The following is a 13,004-nucleotide window of genomic DNA, read 5'->3' as shown; positions in this document are numbered from 1 at the left end:
GGAAAGGGTCAAACCGGGCTGCTCCTTGGAGGCAAGGATTCTGAGGCTCCGTCTAACATACTTTGGACATGTTGTGAGGAGAGACCGGTCCTTAAAGAGGGACATCATGCTTGGGAGGGTGGAGGGACAGCACAGGAGAGGAAGGCCCTCTCTGAGGTGGATAGATTCCGTGACTGGGATAATTGCGATGGGAGTGTCAGAGACAGTTCGATTGGCACAGGACAGAGCAGAGTTTAGGGCTGTTGTCCATAGGGTCGCTATGAGTTGCAGGCAACTCGAAGGCACATAACAACAACAACAACATGCCCATTATCACCCTTATTTCAAGCCCCCTTGAATTTGCCTATTCCTGACACAAAACCAACTAATCTTTATTATCCTAGTGATTTCCCCTTTTATTGTCTGCCTCTCTACCTCTCCTTCCCCTTTAGAACATGTATACATAACTTACTCAATTATCTTCCTATTCTCATAATCATGCTCTTATATAGTGACTCATTTATTTCACTCAGCATAATGCTCTCTAGAATCTTTCATGTTACATAGTATTTTAGGATCATTGTCCTTAGTGCTGCATGGTATTCCATTGTGTGAATGTACCACTGCTCCCTGGTTGAAACAAGCTTTGAAGCAGGAGTGGCATTCACTTCCGTAAATAGCTTGCCTCTGGAAACCCTATGAACCTGGAGAAAGGATCAAAAGTTGGGCATGCAAGTGCTGAGGACTTTAGTTCATAGGGTTCATATGAGTTGCCTGCAAATCAATAGCACTTAACACAGAGAGAGACCAGTTTGCCCAGTGGACCAAAAGTGATGCTACCAAGCCAAAGGTGAGTGACTATAAACTGCGGCCCTAAGGCCTGGTTTTAATTGTTTTTGTTCAAACAGTCTTCTAGGTCATATAGCCCTGGTGCATCCACTTGCTGTACAGAGGTAACTTGTGGTCGCTGTGAGGCTGAACACTGTGACACTGATGTGTTAAATGCGATAATGGTTACCCATGGTAGACAGTGTTTGGTGGCACTTCCCGGTTGAAACAAGCTTGGAAGCAGGAGTGGCATCCACTTCCATAAATAGCTTGCCTCCGGAAATCCTATGAACCTGGAGAAAAGATGAAAGTCACGCATGCAAGTGTCAAGGATTTTCGTTCATAGAGTCGCTATGAGTCGCCTACTACTTGACTGGCACTTAACAACATTTCATCTTATGCTTATCTCTTGTACTCTTGTAGGCGATACTACTTTTCTGGTTTCTTTTCCATGCTTTTTTTGTTGCTGTAGAGAAAGCCAAATGATCTTTGTGTGTTGTATGTCTTCTGACTTGCTACTGTACTATATTAGTCTATTAGTTCTAAGAGGTTTTTTTGGGGGTTGAATCTTTGGGATTTTCTCTGTACACTATCATATCATCTGCATGTAACAATTGTTTTACCACCACTTTGCAAATTTGGATACCTCTTGTTTCCTTCTCTTGCCTTATTGAAATAGCTAAAATTTCCAATACAATATTAAAAAGAAGTGTTAAGAGTGGACATCTTCTCCTGGCTCCTGTTTGCAGAGGAGATAGTTTTAATCTCTCCCCAGTGAGAATAATGTTGGTTCTTGGTTTTCCACATGTACTTTTCACTATGTTGATGGAATTCTTCTCTACTCTTATTTTGCTCAATGTTTAGTCAGAAAAGGATATTGGGTTTTGTCAAAGGTGTTTTATGCATCAATTGATGGAATCATGGTTCTTGATATTTGTTTTGTTAATATGATGAATTATATTGTTTTTCTAATTCTGAATTTCTGAATCATCCTTGTATTCTTGTTGGTCATGGTGAATTTTCCCCTTGATCCCATTGTTCATGATGAATGTATATATAAAGAAATATAAATATAAACATAATATAAATAAATAGAGATAGAGATAAATATAAATATGTGCGTATGTTTATTTGTATGTGTATAGATATACATACTGTTGGATTCTATTGGCTGTGATCATATTAAGAATTTTTGCATCTATATTCATGAGAGATATTGGTGTATAGTTGGGTATTTTTTTAATGTCTTTGCCAGGTTTTGAGTCTAAGGTTATGCTTGCTTCATAGAATCATTCTAGGAGTATCCTTCTGTTTCCATTTTTTTGAATAATTTGAGTAAAATTGGTAATAGTTCATATTTGGATGTTTGATAGAGTCCATTTGTGAAGCTATCTAGGCCAGGACTTTTTGGAGACAGGTGTCTTTTTATAACTTGCTCAGTTTTTTCTTTTGTGATGAATCTCTTCAGGTATTCGGCTTCTGTTCGTGTTCGTTTGGGTTTCTAGGAATTTGTCTGTTTCCTCTAGGTTTACAAATTTAAAAGAGAGATATAACTGGGTATTTCTGTCATCACAGGAGACTAGAGCGAGGGCTACATGGTGGAGGGGACCTGGGGGAGGGTTTGTAAAACAATGAAAGAATCTTTTCTTTTACTTTTCCATAATTTTTGGACTCATGTACTTATAACTTGTTAGTCAAATTTGTGTCTTCTAGGTTGCAACACCCCCATGATACATCTTCAAGGATATGAACATGTACAGCCAAGCACAATCAATAAGAGTGCATCTAAATTCCAAAATCAACCTCCATAATAGTCTATGTGTTTCCTACTGCCAAAGGGGCCCTTTAGAGTAGTGAGAGAAGATCTTCACCCTGAAACCCACAGCGTCCCTTTTCAGCAGGAAGTAGCTAAGAGAATACGCCATCCCCTTTTCCTTATGACTCAGGGTGAATATTCCAATGTTATCATATCAGCTGGTTCTGTTGTGATGTGACTGCTTTCATTTCTTATTTATCTGTCTCTTTTTGTTGTTGTTAAATTTGCCAATGTTTTGTCCATTTTTATTAACTCTTTTGAAGTGTTTGAAGCTTCTCATTTTGTTAATGAATTCATTTGTTTTTCTGTTTTCTATTCCCTTGATTTTGGTCTTATTTTTGTAAATTACTTTCTTCTAGAGGCTTGACTTTCTATTTTCTGGAGATTTGAAATAGCTTGTTTTGCACTTTTATTTTTTTTTAAAATGTGTTTGCTTATTACAGTGAACTGATCTTTGAGGATGTCCTTAGCTATATCCCAGAAGTTTTGATATGTTATATTTTAATTTTCATTTATTTCAAGTACTTTATTTCATTTTTTATTTCTTCTATAACCCAATAGTGCTCAAGCAAGGTGTTGTTTAGTCTTCCTATGGATGTTCTTTTTTCCTCTATTCTCTTGTACTTAGTTTCTAGTTTATGGTATATGATTTGAGAAGATACTTTGCATTATTTGCAATGTTTTTTTAATTTGTGGAGCCTTGCTCTGTGTCCTAATATGTAGTCAGTTCTGGAGAATGTACTGTGTGCACTTGAGAAAAAACTTAATGTAAGGGTTTGGGTTTTTTTGTTTTTGTTTTGTTTTTTTTTTTTGGTGAAGTTCTATAAATAAGTCATTAAGTGAATGAGGTTAAGTTGGCTGATTGTATACTTTCATTCTTCTGTGTCTTTGTTGCATTTTCTTGAGTTAACCTGTCCTTTGATGAAGGTGGTATGGGGAAGATTTTTACTGCTATCTTTTTTGGTTATTTCTTTCTTAAAGTCTTGTCTTTTGTGTATTTTGTAGGTTTGCCATTAGATGCATAGATGAGAAGTAATTTCCTCTATCTTTTGTGCCTTTAAGTCTATTATAGCAGAGATTAGTATTGTCACCCCAGGTCTCATGTGAATGCCATTTTCCTGGTATATTCCTCCCCCCCCTTCCCTGGGCTTTGGTGTTTACCTCTGGATTAATTTCTTCAATATGTCTCTTGTATGTAACATATTTAGTGGGTTTTGGTTTTTTTCAAATTCTGCTTTCCTTTTTCTTTGAGTTAATGCTTCAAAGTAGTTCACATTGAGTGTGATTATTGATAGGCCAGATTTTATTATTGCCATTTTGTGGCATTCCTTTTCCTGTTGTTGCTGGTTACTTTGGCCCATCCAGTTTCTTCAGCTACCTCTGTGTGAAGGACTTCCTTTAGTGCTTCTTATAGAGTTGGTCTTATTTTCACAGATTTTTTTAGTTCGTGCTTTTCTGTAAAAGACTTAATTTCTCCTTCATATTTGATTGTCAGCTTTGCTGGGTTCAGGATCCTCAGCTGACAGTTGTTTTCTTTCAGCTTCCTGTATATATCATCTCATTGTTTCTTTCTCATAAGGTTTCTGCTGAGAAGCCAGAACTTAATCTAATTGGCTCACCTTTGCAGATGACTCCTTGTTTTCTCAAACTTCTTTTAGTATTATATTCTTTTCTTTGATTTTTTATGATACCAGGAAAATTTTCTTCTACTACCTTTTCAACACTTTTCTCAGTGTGTTTCCCCCTATAAAGTCTTTTTCTGGAATTTGAATGACACTGATTTTGTTTTGTTTTATGTTGTCCACCATAATTCTAATGTTTTCTTCATTTTCCTTCTGTCTTCTCTATCCCTGTTTTTTCCCCTTATAAATTCTTGTTGGGGTTCTTTTCTTTAATTGTGTTTATTCTCTCTTCTCTCTCTTCTATTCTAATTTTTGGCATCTCTAACATGTTGAAAATATCTGTAATATTGGTCTTGATATTCTAGATTGAATTTCCATGCTAATCTTAGTATATCTTATACCATGCTCCTTGTACCTTCTCTGTCTTGTGATGATTTTTATACTTTTTAAAATTTTTTAATTGACATTTTAATGAAAGTTTATAGAGAACTTCAATTTCCATTCATTCATTGTTACACATTTTCCTTCCAGTCCCTTGTTGCCAGTTTGCTTTTTCTTCAGAAAAAAAAATTCTTTCATTATTATACAGCCCCCCCTCCCCGTACACTTTACTATGCAGCTCTTTTTCTGGACTCTTGTCATGCCAATAATACCCAATCATATATTCCTTTTATGTGATTCTCTCCCTCATCTGTTTCAATGCCATGCACATTATTTATGCCTCTTTTCTTAGCTTTCCCCAAACCTTATGCCAATCTTATTTTAGAACAGTGAAATTATGCAGTATTTGTCTTTTTGTGACTGAGATATTTCACTCAGCAGAATGTCCTCCAGAGTGACCCATTTTGCATAATATTTCATGAATTCTTTGTTTTGGAATGCTCCATAATATTCCATTGTGTGACTATACCAGGGCTTCTCTATCAATTCTTTTGTTAATGGGCACTTATGTTGTTTCCAGCTCTTTGCTATTGTGAACAAAGCCGCAATATACATGGGTGTGCATATATCTGCTTGATTGGCAGTTATGATTTCTTTAGGGTATATGGCCAGTAGTAGAATTGCTGGGTCAAATGGTATTTCTATTTGCAACTTTTTGAGAAAGTGCCAAACAGCTTCTATAGCAGTTGCACCATTTTACACACCCACCAATAGTGAATAAGGATTTCAGTTTCTCTGCAACCTCACCATTATTTATTGTTTCCTGCTCTGTTGAATTTTGCTATTCTTACTGGGGTGAGATGATATCTCATAGTTGTTTTTATTTGCATCTCTATTAGAACTAAGGATTTTGAGCATTTCTCATGTATTTTTTCATCATCTGAATGTCTTCTTTGGTGAGTGCCTGTTCATAATCTGTGCCCATTTTGCAATTGGGTTGTTTACCTTTATCTTGTTGTGGCGCTTGGGTATTCTATAAATTCTAGATATAAATTCTATATCAGACGTCATTACCAAATATATTTTCACAGTCTGTGGCTTCACTTTTAACCCTGTTGGAGAAGATTTGGGATGTGCATAAGGATTTGATTCTTAGAAGGACCCATTCATCTATTTCACCCTCTCCTGGTGTAGGTTTTTCAGGATACTTGGAAGACTGTTTATGTTGTGGATTAGTGCTTCTAAGGTTCTTCCAAGCTTTCTTCTAATCAAGTTTATAGTCCTTGGTTTTAGAACAAGGCCCATGATTCACTTTGGGTTGGTTTTTTTGTGTGTATGGTATAAGGTGTGGGTCTTGGTAGTGTTTTCTGCAAGATGGTTTTCCAATTTTGCCAACACCATTTGTCAAAAAGGCTGTTGTTTCCCCACTTAACTGATTTCATCTCCTTGTCAAAAATCAGTTGACCATAGGTAGATGGGCTGATTTCTGGGTTCTCAGTTCTATTCCATTGATATATCTGTCTGTCACTGTACCAGTACCATGCTGTCTTGACTACTGTGGATGTGTAGTAGAATTTGAAATCAGAGTGATATGCCTCCCAGCTTATTTCTCTTTTTAAGGAGTGCATTGCATCTCATTGAAAAATAGAATTGGTATTTGTATTGGGATTGCATTGAACGTGTAGATTGTGTTTGGTAGGATTGTCATTTTCACAATATTGAGTCTTCCTATCCGTGAGCAAAGGCTATCCTTCCATTTCCTCAGGTCTCTCTTTGTTTCTTGTAGTAATGCTTTATAATTTTCTTTGAATATGTCCTTTATGCTTCTAGTTATATTTAATCCCAAGTATTTAATCTTGTTATTAGCTATTGTGATGGGTATTGTTTTTCCTAACTCCAATTCTATATTCCTTTTGTCACTATAGAGAAATCCAGATGACTTTTGTATTTTTATCTTGTATCCTGCCACGTTTTTTAATTGGTCAACTATGTCTAATAGTTTTCTTGCTGAATCTTTAGGGTTTTCTAAGTATACTATCATATCATCTGCATTTAGAGATAATTTTACCTCCTCTTTGCTAATTTGGATACCTTGTATTTTCTTCTTTTGTCTTATTGCTACTGGTAAGATTTCTAATACAATATTGCATAGTAGAGGTGATGGCAGGCATCTGTGCCTAGTTCCTGTTCTCAAAGAGGATGCCTCTAACCTTTCTGTACTGAGAACAATGCTGACTCTTATGTTTGAACATATATTTTTATTATGTTGAGAAAACTCCCTTCTAGTCTTATGTTGTTGAGTGTTTTAATCAGGAAAGGGTGTTGGATTTTGTCAAAGGCTTTTTCTGCATCAATTGATAGGATCATGTGGTTCTTATTCTTTGCTTTGTTAATGTGATGAGTTACATTGATTGTTTTTCTTATGTTGAACAAGTCTTGCATATCTGTTATGAATCCCACTTTGTCATGGTGAATTTTTTTTTAATTTTATTTTAATGTATCCTTTTTTAATGTATCAGTTTGCTTGGTTCCACAGTCAACACTCTCGGCACCAGCAGCCAGGAAATTAGAAGACGTATTGCCATGGGAAAGTCTGCTGTTGGGGACCTCTCCAAAGTACTGAAGAAAAATGGTGTCTTTCTGGAGACTAAGGTGTGTCTGATACAGGCCATGGCCTTCGCAATCACTTGTTATGCATCAGAGAGTTGGACGATGACCAAGGAGGATAGAAGGAGGATTGATGCCTTTGAGCCGTGGTGCTGGAGAAGAGTATTGAGAATACCATGGACTGCTAGGAAAACAAACAGATTTGTCCTGGAAAGGGTCAAACCGGGCTGCTCCTTGGAGGCAAGGATTCTGAGGCTCCATCTAACATACTTCGGACATGTTGTGAGGAGCGACTGGTCCTTAGAGAGGGACATCATGCTTGGGATGGTGGAGGGACAGCGCAGGAGAGGAAGGCCCTCTATGAGGTGGATTGATTCCGTGACTGGGATAATTGCGATGGGAGTGTCAGAGACAGTTCGATTGGCACAGGACAGAGCAGAGTTTAGGGCTGTTGTACATAGGGTCGCTATGAGTCACAAGCGACTCGACAGCACATAACAACAACAACAACAACATCCTGGAGAATGTTACATGTACATTGGAGAAGAAGGTATACTATGGTTTTTGGGGGAGATGCATTACCCTAAAAATACCCATGAGATCAAGTTGGTTTATCATGTGGTTTAATTCTTCAGTGTTTTTGTCGAATTTCTTTCTAGAACTTCTCTCATGTCTTAAGAGTGGTGTACTGAAGTCTCCAACTACTATAATAGTGTTTTCTATCTCCTTTTCCAGTTTTGTTAATGTTTGTTTTATATCTTTTGTAGGTTTTTCATTTGGTGCATAGATATTTATTATTTTTGTCTTCTTATTCTATTGACCCCTTAATGATTATATAATGACCTTCCTTGTCCTTTGTGATGGTGTTTGCATTGAAATATATTTTATCGGACACTAATATTTCTGGTTGCCATTTGCTTGGTATATATTTTCCCACCCTTTTATTTTTAGTCTTTCTTTATCTTCATTTTTTGGGTGTGTCTCTTGTAGGCAGCATCTTGATGGTTTTTGGGTTTTATCTAGTCTACTACTCTTTTTCTCTTCAGTGGTGCATTTAAACCATTTACATTCAGTGTGATTATTGAGAGGCAAGGTTTCTTGCTATCATTTTGTTGAGTTCTTTTTGGTGTTGTTACTAGTTACAGTTACTTTGGGCCGTCTTGCTCTCTGTGGCACCTCATCTTCCATCATCATTTTGCTCATGTGGTTTCTGCTGAGAATCAGGACTTATTCTTATATACTCTCCCTTATAGGTTACTCATTGCTTTTCCCTCACTGCTTTCAGAATTCTTATCTTCGGTTCTGGCAAATTTGACTATGATATGTCTCTGTGTTTTTCTTTTGACATCTAATCTATATGGTGTTCTCTCGGTTTCTTGAATATATATTCTCTCATTCTTCATTATGCCTGGAAAGTTTTCCTCTAATAATCCTTCCACAACTTTTTTGGTGCCTTAGTTGCTTCTTCCTATTCTGGGATTCCAATTATTCACATGTTATTTCTCTTCATGGTCTCCTACATTATTCTTAGATTTTCTTCTTTTCCCTTCCTTTTTGATTCTGATGTTTGTTCTAGCAGATCAGTGGTGACAATTCTGTCTTATTTTTCACTGGTTCTATGTTCCATCTCTTCAACTCTGTTCATGTGTTCCTCCTTCAAGTTGACAGCATCTGAAGCACTGGTCCTCATATTTTGTATTGTGATTTCTTGCTTTCCCAGAGCCTCTAATGCCTAATTTTTTTTTAAAATCTCTAATGTTTTAGAGTGTCTTTTATTTTTAAATCTCCTCCTTATTTTTGCTTGCAGTTTCCTATACTTCTTCAAGTATGTCTTTTATCCAGTGAAAATATTCCATCATTGTTCTTTTAAATTCTGTGAGGGAAAGTTTTATCAGACTTTCTGGCTTCAGGAAATCCATTGATACTGTGTCACTTTTTTGGGGGTGACATCTTGCTTTGGGCTTGTGTAGGGGGTGAAGTAGCCTGCTTCCTATGTGACATTTTTGTGGTAGATGGTTTTTTTTTACTGTCTGGGCAGCCGCAGATTCTTGACCTGAAGTCACTGCTCCAAAATAAGGTGGGACAGTTACTATACATGAGTTTCCTTCTGCCTTCTGACCCATGGGAAGATCTGCTTCTGTTTAGTAGTGAAAAGGCCTGTGAGAGCAGCCTCCTCTGTCAGACAACTGCTGCAGCTAGGGTAGCCTAAGGTGCCACGGCTGAAGGCAGTTGATGGACTGGACTGAGGAGATGAAAGGCGGAGCACAGAGACCTGATCTGAAAACCGGGAGACCTTGTATTTCCCTTCAGGAATGAGCTCCAGTTGTTTTGTTCTCTTCTGATTGAGCTCAAAGGGCCCATGATCCAGCCAAACAACAGTGACCCTCCTCCCCCCACAAAGTACCTCACTCAAGTCAGGTCCCAGCACATGCATGGCATCAGGAGAGTAGGTCCTGCCGTGAGGTGGCCATGTCAGGAAAGGAGGTCCGAGTGTGGGGCAGCAGTGTCAGGAGTGAAGGTCTTGTGATGATTTTTAAAATGCTTATACATCTTTATTTATGGTTTCACGTCTTCAACCATTTGTAACTTTTTCAGTACCTTGCTTTCAGTTTTCAAAACCCCATCTTGGTATATTTCTCCTATCTTTTTGTCTATGAGGTATTCATTGGTCTATGATTAGGTCTGCTTTTTCAGTAGAAAGCTTGTTTTGATTTTTCATAGTGTTTGAACCAGTTTATGATGTTCTTGATATTATGTGGCATTCTTGGTATATGTAAGGCAGTTTCTGTTCTGTCTTTGTAGACAGTTTTTAGTTCCTTGTCTTTATGATACTGTTGGTAGACTTGTAGATTATAAGTGTTGCTCCTGATTCAGTGTCCTAGTGGCAATCTTCCCTGTTGGTCCTCTCTGGTTGGTTCTGTTTCCTGTTTCCTATGGCATGCTTCTCATTTGGTTTTACTTGGAGGGGCAAGGAGCTAGGATCTTAATCTTTGCCCAGCTTGATAGGCCTGCTTCTCTGTCCTGCCCTATACTTTGATGGAAGGCAGCAATTTCCCTCAGGAGCAGACAATGTTGGCCATTTGTGCCTATGTCCTCTCCTGTGACTTGACAGGAGGAACTGTTTCCCCTCGAGGTGACAAAGTTGTTGGGAAATTCCCAAAAATGCTTCCCAGGACATACTCTTCCCCAGGTATTGGTTGATCTGTGATGGCTATCTACCTTTTTCCCAGAGACACCCACACTCTTGTTGTTGTCATTGAGTTGAATACTACTAATAGCAACTCTGTGAACAGATCTGAATCCTAACCTATTCTATTTCATCCTCATCATCTCTGATAATGTTGTTGTTGTTAAGTGCCGTTGTGTCATAGGTGACTCATAGTGACCCTATGAACGAAAGACCTCAACACTTGTGTGACTTTCATCCTTTCTCCCGGTTCATAGGCTTTCTCAAAGCAAGCTGTTATGGAAGTGAATGCCACTCCTGCTTCCAAGCTTGTTTTAATTGGGGAGCTCCATCAAACACTGTCCACCATGGGTAATCATTTACATATTTGACACGTCAGTGTCGCAGTGTTCAGCTTCACAGCAACCACAAGTTACCTCTGTACGGCAAGTGAACACACCAGGGCTATCCAACCTAGAAGAATGTTTGAACAAAACCAATGAAAACCAGGCAGTCACTGTGTCAATCCATCTTATTGAAGATCTTCCTCTCTTTTGCTGACCACTCTTCCAAGCATGATACCCTTTTCCAACAAATACTTCACCTAGCAACATATCCAACATATGAGAGATAAAGCTTTGCCATCCTGCCCCCAAATATTGCCCTGCTCTACCCTTTATAAGACATACCTGTCCATTCTTTGGCAGTCTATCATAGTATATTCAGTATTCTCCAAAACTACAAGTCAAAGATATCAATTCTTCTTTTGTCATCCTTAGTCATTGTTCAGCTCTCAGTCACATGGCAGGTAATACTATGTGAAAGAAGCATGAAAAGAGCATGGACTAAATCATGTGCATTTTAGTCTTCAGACTGACATCACTGTATTTCAGCATTTTCAAGAGGTCCCTAACAGCAGACTTGCCCAAAGCAACACATCTTCTTATTTCTTTACTCCTGGTACCAAGAGTATCGATCGTCAATGATTTCATCTTAATTGAATCTACAGTTTCAATCTTTTCTCCATCTATCATGATGTTGCCCATTGGCCCAGTTGTTAGGATTTTTGCTTTCTTGTTTTTGAGATGCAATCCACATTGAAGACTGTGGTCTCTGCTTTTCTTCAACAAGCACTTTAAGACACACCAAGGCTACTAATTTAAGTTGTGTTTTCGAATCTCGTTATATTTGTTTTAGAACACCATCCCAAGTGAAAATATTTTCATTCAGCATACCATGTAAAGAGGTAGGGGGAGGGAAACAAGAAAATAAGAAAGTCTGTATTTCTGAGTAAAGCTAGTACTAACGAGGTAAAGTTCAAAACAATAAAATTTTCCTTTTCATTTCTTGTAAAAGTCATTCTTGATTCAAGGTCAGAAAGTCCTATTATTAGTTAATAAAGGGAACGACTAGGATTGTAAGGTAATAACATCAAACTGCTACAGTTGAAGGATTTAAACTTGATGAGAAGTCTTTTTTCAAACGTATTCCCTTAGACTAAAAGAATTTTTCTTTAAAAATTTGTTTTGTTTTTTTGCCTGTTGCAGTTGAGACTTATAGCAAGCATCAGTCAGGCTTTTAAAGCTCTAAATCTTTATAGAAGAAGACACCACACCTTTCTCCCACTCTAGTTGTTATATTTTAATGCTGTATTTGCAGCCTGACATGCGAAAACTATGCAACCAGAGCTCCTTATTAAAATGATAATTATTATTAAAGAAAACTCAATTTTGCCTAAAAAAACCTTTATGATACTCTTGTTATGTGCCATGTTCTTCTCTAGGCACTTTTTTATGTCACTTTTGACACCCTTAAAGAACTACTTCAGTGAAATAAGGTTCTTCATAGTGCCTTATTAGTTGACTGATGGTGATTTAATTAAGACATTGTAATAGTTAGAATGCTTTCAAACCCATGTAGCAGAAAACCCATTCAATTAGCTTCAACAATAAAGAGAACATATTGGTTCATGAAACTGAAGAGCCCAAGGGTAAATAGAATTAAATAGGGCTTAATTTCTGCTTCTCTCTGACTTTCTCACAGCTTCATTGTTCTTTGTGTTGACTCTATTCTCATATTGGTATTCCTCATGGTAGCAAAATGGCTGCATCAGTTCCAGATCCTAACATTTGCATACCGTATTATTTGGAAGGTAGAGAGAGTCCCTACATATCCTACTAACCATTCATTGAATGACAGTTCTAGGTTTCACTCAGATTGAATCATCCTCTATTATTTGTTGTCTATCTTTTAAAAATTATAACTAGAAGATTTGTCAAGATTAGGTGCAGCAATGGATAAAGTTAATTGTACTCATATTACAGGACTAATTTATAGTATGAAGCCTCTGAAGTCATAAAAGAATTGCTAGACAGATCAACAATGTGTATTAACAAGAACAATAACAACAAAAAAACAAACAGGGAAATTTTAGATTTAATTACAATCATGTTGGCATTGAGAAATCGTACTCAGAATGATCATAATATTTTAATTGGGTCATCTACTTTAAAATGTGCTACTTCAGGCAAGACTTTTGTTTGCAAACTATAGAAGACCCATCTAGAACTCATTTAAATGGTTAAAGGGAATGCATGAACAAAAT

This window comes from Elephantulus edwardii, unplaced genomic scaffold, assembly GCF_000299155.1.
Source record: "Elephantulus edwardii isolate Elephantulus edwardi_28Jun2011 unplaced genomic scaffold, EleEdw1.0 scaffold00020, whole genome shotgun sequence".
In the NCBI taxonomy this organism is placed as follows: Eukaryota; Metazoa; Chordata; class Mammalia; order Macroscelidea; family Macroscelididae; genus Elephantulus; species Elephantulus edwardii.
Note: the sequence above shows the minus strand (reverse complement) of the source record.